We start from the raw sequence: 7,983 nt of genomic DNA on the forward strand, positions 1-7,983 counted from the left end.
ATGGAGGAAGAAGTTCAAGGCCTAACAGGGAGAAGAGGAAAATCCCACAATAAGACTGAAGAAGGGGCAGCCAGGAGGAGGGAGGAGGGGACCCATGAAGGATTGGTGCCCAAAAGCCAAGTGAAAGAAGTTTAATGGAAAGAAAACTTTTCAGTTTTCTACTTCTTTAATCTTGATACCTATTAAACGAAAGTTCTGTGAAATATTAACATCTTGCTAAGTACACCTTCTAAATAACAAAGAAGAAAGAAAGCTTTTAACAACATTGGCTTTGTGGCCAATTCAAAACCTGTGTCCACCATTCACTGTGGGTCCTTGAGCAAGCATTTTAACCTCTACTTGCCTCTGATTCCTCATTTCTACAATGGGGTTATAGGCTTAAGAGGACTGGGTGAGTTAATAGTTGTAAATGACTGTTGAGACAGTGCCTGGTGTGTGAGGTGTTCAATAAATGTTACATATTATTACATAAAAAATATTACAACAATCAATGTTACTGTCTCTCAAGTTTTCTGATGGCAGCAGCTAAGACAAAAGGGTTTAATGTTAGACCTTGCAGATTTCATTTCTCTGACTGGGATCCTAATGTACCTATTTTTAATTTTTCTTTATCATATTTATTTTCTCGTCTATATTTTGAAATAAAAGTTGTTTTAAAAATCTGCACAATTCCTTATAGTTAAAGTTTTTTAACCAGTTACCAGCAGAGGCTTTTTTTTTTTTTTTTTTTAGCAGAGCATGGCTGGCCAGAGAAATAAATTCAAAATAAAGAGAAATCATTTCATAGAACAGGGCTTCTTAACCCTTTTTTGGGTTATCGATCCCTTTAGGACTAAGATAAAAGCTTTCCCCTGAGAAACGCACATGCACACACATACACATGCACACACACACATGTGCATACACACACGCACACATGGACACACACACGCACACACACATGCACACATGCACACACACACAATTTTGGTTATATTTAGAAGAAGTTTGGATCCCTAAAGCCAACCCATGAGTCCTCCAAGCAGCCATGAGGCCAGGTCTCGAACTGACTACAAAGCCCACATTTTTATAAGCTTTATTTTTTTCTTGATTATTTAGCGGGTCCACTTAGCAAGATCTCAAAAACATCATGAATTTTAAGTTACTCATACACTTCTAGTTTTAACACAAAGGAACTTCCCTTAGAGATACTTCAATTCTAAATCAATTCTGTTGATGGAAAAAATGTATGTTCAGGACATGGATCCCGTGCAGTCAGGGCCCTGCTCTTAGAAGGGTCTCACATGTGGGTTAATGCTGTGCTGTTTTCATTTCAAATTCTTCATAATTTTTGAACAAGAGGCTCCACATATTCATATTGCATGAAGCCCTGCAAATTATATAGCCAGAGACACAAACTCACTCACAGACACACAAACACAATTTAAATTCACTAAGATTTTTCTTTCATTATCATTTAAGTAAGAACACAAAATTTGGTGGAAATAAAATATTTCCCAATGTGTCTTTTCAAGGTTATGTTTTTACATAAGCTATGCGTTCTCAGTTTTTATCTCCATAAAGTGATGTATTATTTAATTATAGTCTATTATAATTTTGATACTCACTTAAGTCCAAAGGTAAGATGTGAATTGCATGATAAAAGTATCATAAACAATATTAAAAGATAGACAAACAAGAACCTCTAAATTCTAGGCCTAGCGAACTGTCTAAGCAAAAGAAAGATTTTGACATTGATGGGCAGCTGGCTCTAAGGCAGGGAGGAGCAAGATGGGAGCAGAGACACGAATGTTCTCGTGTGCCCTGTTAAGGTACTTCTACTTTCTCCTGAGGCCAATGAGCGACCGCTAAAAGGTTTTAAGCACCAGAGTGTGGTCACCATTATTCTCTGCATTTTGAAAGGTTACCAGATTTGGCAAGTAAAACTACAGGATGCCCAGTTAGATTTGCATTTCAAATAAACAATAATTTTTCAGTATTGGTATATCATATGCAATATTTGGGGCGTACTTATACTATAAAAATATTGATTGTTAACTGAAAGCAGTTTGAAGTGAGGGTTCCGTATTTTATCTGGCAACCCTAATGTTTTTGTTAATACTGATAAAGACATTTTAAAAGTGTCACTGGGTTTTTCTTGCCACCTATAGGTGGCAGTCTGATCAAATAATTTCATGGGAGCTGCTTGGTCAATCTGAATTTAATACTGCATAATTTATCCTGTACTGTTTAATAAGCCGATTTAACATTTTTAAAATATTTTTTAAATATTAATTTTTGTATAAGTGAAGCTTTTACAAAAGAAAGATACATTTTGAAGTTGCTCAAAACTAAACATAATTCTTTCCTTATCTTTCCACAACCCACCATCAAACAGATTCACACCTACATGTGGTCCAATTCTAGTAAACTACAGTGCTTTTTATACTTTTGGTGATAGTTTGAGAATTTTGTAGTTTTTCAGGATATTGTAAATAGGATCTTTTTCCTTATATTTTCTAACAGACTACTTTTGATGTGTAAGATAGCTATTGACTTTTATATGTTTATTTTTGTTTTAAACCATACTTTATAGTTTAAGTTGTATTACTATATTCTTGTACTTCATAATAGACAATTAAAATATATGCAAGTAATATACTTTTCTCTCAATAAGTAGCAATAAATCTCTACTTGAAAAAACTAAATATAATTCTATTAAATGTAAGTATGAAAAAAAGAAATAATTATATTGCTACTCCTAAAAAAGCTATTTCTATTAGTTTAAGATTTTGTATTTACTCAAAACTATTATTGTAATAGTTTAATAATATAATCTGAAAATATAGCTATAACCTTATGTATATACATGGATGATATAGTATAGAATCATACTATAAAAATAGAACCTCAATTATCTATTGCATTTATGCCTTGTCACTCTACCTCCCACCCATTCTGCTAGGAATGATTGTTCTTACCAGAGAGGTCTGTCTTCTTACAAAGCCAGAGGAAAATCATACCATGAAAATCCAATGAAGTCTCTAAGTACCTTATTCCCTTATTACATACTGTTTTATAGAGAAGAATAGTTATTTCTTTTAAGTTTCAGTGCAAGAGCCTTTGATTTTTTAATAGAAAAGTTATATTACTTTCTGATTTGTACTGGTTTTCATTGTTTTTTTGAGCTGTGACAATATACTTAGCACTACACAGTTCCTTTCTGTATCGAATGGGAAACCACCTAAGAATTAGAATCTATGAAATCATGAGTTTTGAAAGTAGCACCTTTAGGTATTTTAGTTCACAGATATTTTAATGTGTGTTGATTTATAAGCTGTAAAATCGAATGGAATTTTAAGTATTTATCTGTGAAGTAAGCTTTGCACTAGGTGGCACTGTTTGGTAATGTTATTTATTTTGAATTTGAGTAGCTAATGGTTTTCATATACTTTGCTGTATTTCAGTAGTTACTCTGCACATATAAAATCTATTAAGTATTTTTATAATTATAGAAGTAATTTATTCTCTTGATAAAAAATTGAAAACTGCAGAAAAGTATAAAAAGGAAAATCATCTGTAATTCTATGTTTAGATAGCTTACAAAATTTTTTCTTCTTGGTCCAGGAAGTTCTGAATAAGCCATAGATTTTGTAGTCAAACAATCCTGGATTCAAACCCTATCCCCACCACTTATTTGATGCAACTCAGGCAAAAAATCTTAATCTTATTGAATTTCAACTTTTAAAAAAATCTTGCCTCTCCCCAGCTACCATTAATTTATTTTGGAAAGTGGTGCATTGTCTTTCCTCTCTTAACCTTCATTGCTCTCCTCAACCTACTTCATTCTGGCTTCTGCCCCCATAGTCCAGAAAGACCCTTACCAAGTCCTTAATAACCTCCTTACCAAGGTCCCTAATAACCTTCATGCTGTCAGATTCAGTGCACATCTTCCTGTGTTCATCTCATGCTCCCTCAGCAGTGTGTTATCCTTGAATCCGATAGTCCTGGTACTTGATAGCTATTTGTGTGCATCTTTATCCAACTCCAAGTTCAGCGAAGACATGTTGGTAGCTTGAAATTAGCCAAGGTGAGAATCTTTATACCATGGAAATCTGCAAATGCTACAAATCAACCTTTCCCCACCATAGTCATTTATTAAACGTTTACTCACACGCTGTTGGATATAGGTGACCTTCACAGAACTCTCTTTTTTCTTGTTTACTCAATACCACTCTCTCCTGGTTTTCCTCCCATCTTCTCCTTGGCTGGCTCTTCCTCTATTCCTCTGCTACATGTTAGCATTCTTCAGGAGTCAGTCCTGAGCCCTCTCTTCTCCCCTTCACATTATTGCTTCAAAAATAATCTCACTAATTTCCACATAGTTAAATATTACCATTATACCGATCAATTTGAGATTGTGTCTGCAGCCCAGGCCTCTCCTCTAAGATTCAAACTAAAACATCAAACCACTTATTTAAACATGTACTGGTCGTACATTTCAAACTCATAGCCAAAACAAAGTTCCAGATTTAATTCTATAAGCCTTCTCCTTCCTTGTCTTCCCCATCCCAACATTCTCCATTTTGGTAAATGGAACCACCATGTACTTGATTACCAAACCCAAAAACCTAAGTATCAATTCATAGTTCTTCCCTGTCTTTCATCCTCATCTTTCTCATGTCCAATCCAGCAGCAAATCCTGTCAATTATACCTTCAAAATATATTTCGACTCTTATTTTTATTCTCCAATGTTATTGCCATCACATTTGGGGTTACCATCATCTTTCAACTCGATTACTATAACAGCCTCCGAACTGATCTGTGAACTTTAATTCTTCCTCCCCTCCCATCCATCTCCATGTACATGGATCATAAAAATGTAAATCGAATCACACCGTTTACCTGCTGAAAATTCTTAAATGGCCTTTCATTACCTTTCGTTTCAAAATAAAATCTCAGGTCTCTGCTTATCTGTTTAACTCGAAGTGTAATCATTCAAGTTCATTTATGTTCTGCTCAAGCCCACAGTGGTTAGGTTTCTAGTTCCTTAACATGCCAAGGTTTTGTTCTCTCTCCTATGTAGTTTTTGTATATGTACCACCTGCCTGAAATGATCTTGTCCTTGCTCTTTTTGTGGTTAGCTCCTTCTGTTCTTCCAATTATCAAATCAACTAAAATCTACCTTTTCATTATTCTTTATCTCAGCCCCTTATTTATTCCTTGATTTAAATGAACGGATGAATTTATAAATAAGGATAGGAATAAATAGTGAAAAATATTAAACAGTTCTTGGCATAAGGCCTGGTACAGTGTATGTGTTAAATAAATGGCAACTTGGGGCAGGGGGAGGGGGGTGACTAAATTACATTCATTAAATTAAATTAAAATGTAACTTAATTTTTAGCATTCTAGAATACCTGAATAAAGACTCGTGTCCTGAAGGTGGCAGTATTAAAACTCAGGACATTCTCACTTCCTGTTTTCAGACATGGGTAGCTTTACTTAAGCCGATCGTCCTAGTATTTATGCTTTGAATTACTAAGTATGTACTAGTAAGAAAAAGAGCTAAAAATGGCTGATAAAAATTGAAATGTTTATGGTAACCCAAATAGGATAAGAGAGAAAAGAACCAATAAAATTATTACGCCATAAATGCTTTTGTTTTCCCCTGAACAAACACATATGACAGAGCATGTTTGGATTTTGGCAATTTAACAAGTTAGACTGTAATGCTAATAATGCTGTGGTTATATGATTATAAAGTTTGTTTCTTAGTTGGATTTCGGAGAGCTCTGCAATTTTCATCTTTTATTAAAAATGCAGCTTTATCATTAGAGCACCCAGTGAAAGTGCAAAGATGGAGCTGCATTATTTTTTTTTAAAAAGGGAAGGGTTCAGAGAGTAACACCAACTTACTCTACTAAGTACATTCAAGTAAGATAAAACTTAAAATACGCTATAAATAATATATGTTCATAACACTTAAAATAACATCATAAAGAACCTATGTAAAATAACTCTAGTATTGGCATCGAATTTTAAAATTATTTAAGGAAAGAAATTTATTCAAATAATTATTGATTGTGTCTTGTGAGAAGTGATGGTCCCGATGCCACTAAAAACCACTAGCCGCTACCACCGTGACTTTTCTGGAGTCATGAGAGATGTATGCACAAGGGACCCTGCAGGCAGTTGCATGCGACTTCTCACTAAATCTTTACTCCTCATCGTCGTCTCTGTTTTTTTGCTCTCATCTTCCTTAAGGGATTAGAGCAGAATTTTCCTGAACTGCTCACTCCATGTTCTCTTAACCCTGAATCCTGCCCTGTCCAGTGCAACCTCTCAAAGGTACAAGGACACCCCGTAGGCTTTGTCTGACCACACAGGTCACAAAATACAGAAAAGAGAGACTCCAGAGGAGAAAGAAAGCTTTGACCCACTTCATTTTTTCCTACAGAAGGTTTTGCTTCCCTCTAGTCTGCCACTTCTTTTTTTGGCATTCACATTGTGTGTCTCACGGACTTTGTTAAACAACTTATATAAAGACTCCTCCCTCCCGAAGACGAAGTGGTGAGGAAAGAAGACTCGGGCTTTCCTTCCCGTGTAAGAGTGCGAGAGTATATGCGTAGATGCAGAATCGATTTTCTGGAAACAGCAGCCTCAACTCTTTCGATCTGTCAGTGACAAAGGATAAAAGTCACTGCTCACTGGAGGGCGGCTTGTGAGTCACCATTAAAAAAAAAATCAGCACAACCTTCGTCCCCAGCCATTTTATTTCTAAGTGTCTTTCTTAGACATATATTTGCAAATAAAGAGGCACACTCAAGGATATTCAATGTGGCGTTGTTTGTGACAGTGAAATAAAAAACAACATAACTGATCAACAAAGGAAAAATGTTTAAATAAGCTATAACACATCCATGCTATGGAATATATCCATACTATGCAGGAAAGTGTAAATAAAACAGTCCTACATGATATGGAAAGGTCTTTAAAGCCAGTTGTTCAATGAAAACAGCAATCTGTAGAAAAATATATCTCTGTGTATATGTACATACACATACAATGTATATGTGTATATATGTATACGTGTGTACATATCCACAAAGCAAAAGGGTCTAGAAGGATACCCATCAAAGAGATAGCAGTGATTACCTCCGGGGAAGAAAGTTGGACTCGGGCGGAAGTTGGATTAAAATGGTCATTTGCTTTGTTTCTGAATTTTTTATAATGTGGATATATTGATGTACTACTTATAAAATTAAAATTTAAGGGAAAGGGACAAGGAAGGCAAGGGACAAGGAAGGCAAGAGACAAGGATAGCACATCGGTTAATTTCATGGTCCCTGGAACGAGACATTCTAGAACTAGGTTGTAGCCTGCCACTTATTTAACCTCTCTATACTTCACTTTCCTCCCCTGGAAAATGGGGATAGCAATAGTGCTTTCCTCGGAAGGTAGTTGTAACGGTGGAATAAGATGATATATATAAAGTGCTTGGCACCAGTATGAGTTATGTGTTAGCTAATAAATCACTAGTGGTTCCACTTTAGTCCAAGAAGAATTACTACTTTCTTCATATTTTGGCACTTGAGAGACCTCAGGAAATGTACCTTAAAAAATCAATGTCAAAGAGCCCTGGAAATGAGGCTTCTAATGACCCTGCTGTTATCTAGTCATCTTGGAACAAAACGCATGGCACCCTGGGGAGAATGCTGTCCAACCAACATTAATGCCAAACATTGCATCAGATGCAGGAGACAAAAAGGCAAATGAGGCCAAATTTCTGCTCTTATGGAACCCGTTTTGTTTGATGGGGGGGTGTGGTAGAAGGAAGAATCGAATCTGTAAGCAGATCATTTCAACACTAGGTGGTGCTCTGACAGTATTACAGAACAATGAATGGACTTAGAGAAGGAAAGAATGGGTGGGAACAAGGAAAGCTTCCAGTAAGAGGTGACACAGACTCTGAAAAGATAAGGAAGAATAAGTTATGAAAA

This window comes from Pteropus alecto, unplaced genomic scaffold (genome assembly GCF_000325575.1).
Source record: "Pteropus alecto unplaced genomic scaffold, ASM32557v1 scaffold177, whole genome shotgun sequence".
In the NCBI taxonomy this organism is placed as follows: domain Eukaryota; kingdom Metazoa; phylum Chordata; class Mammalia; order Chiroptera; family Pteropodidae; genus Pteropus; species Pteropus alecto.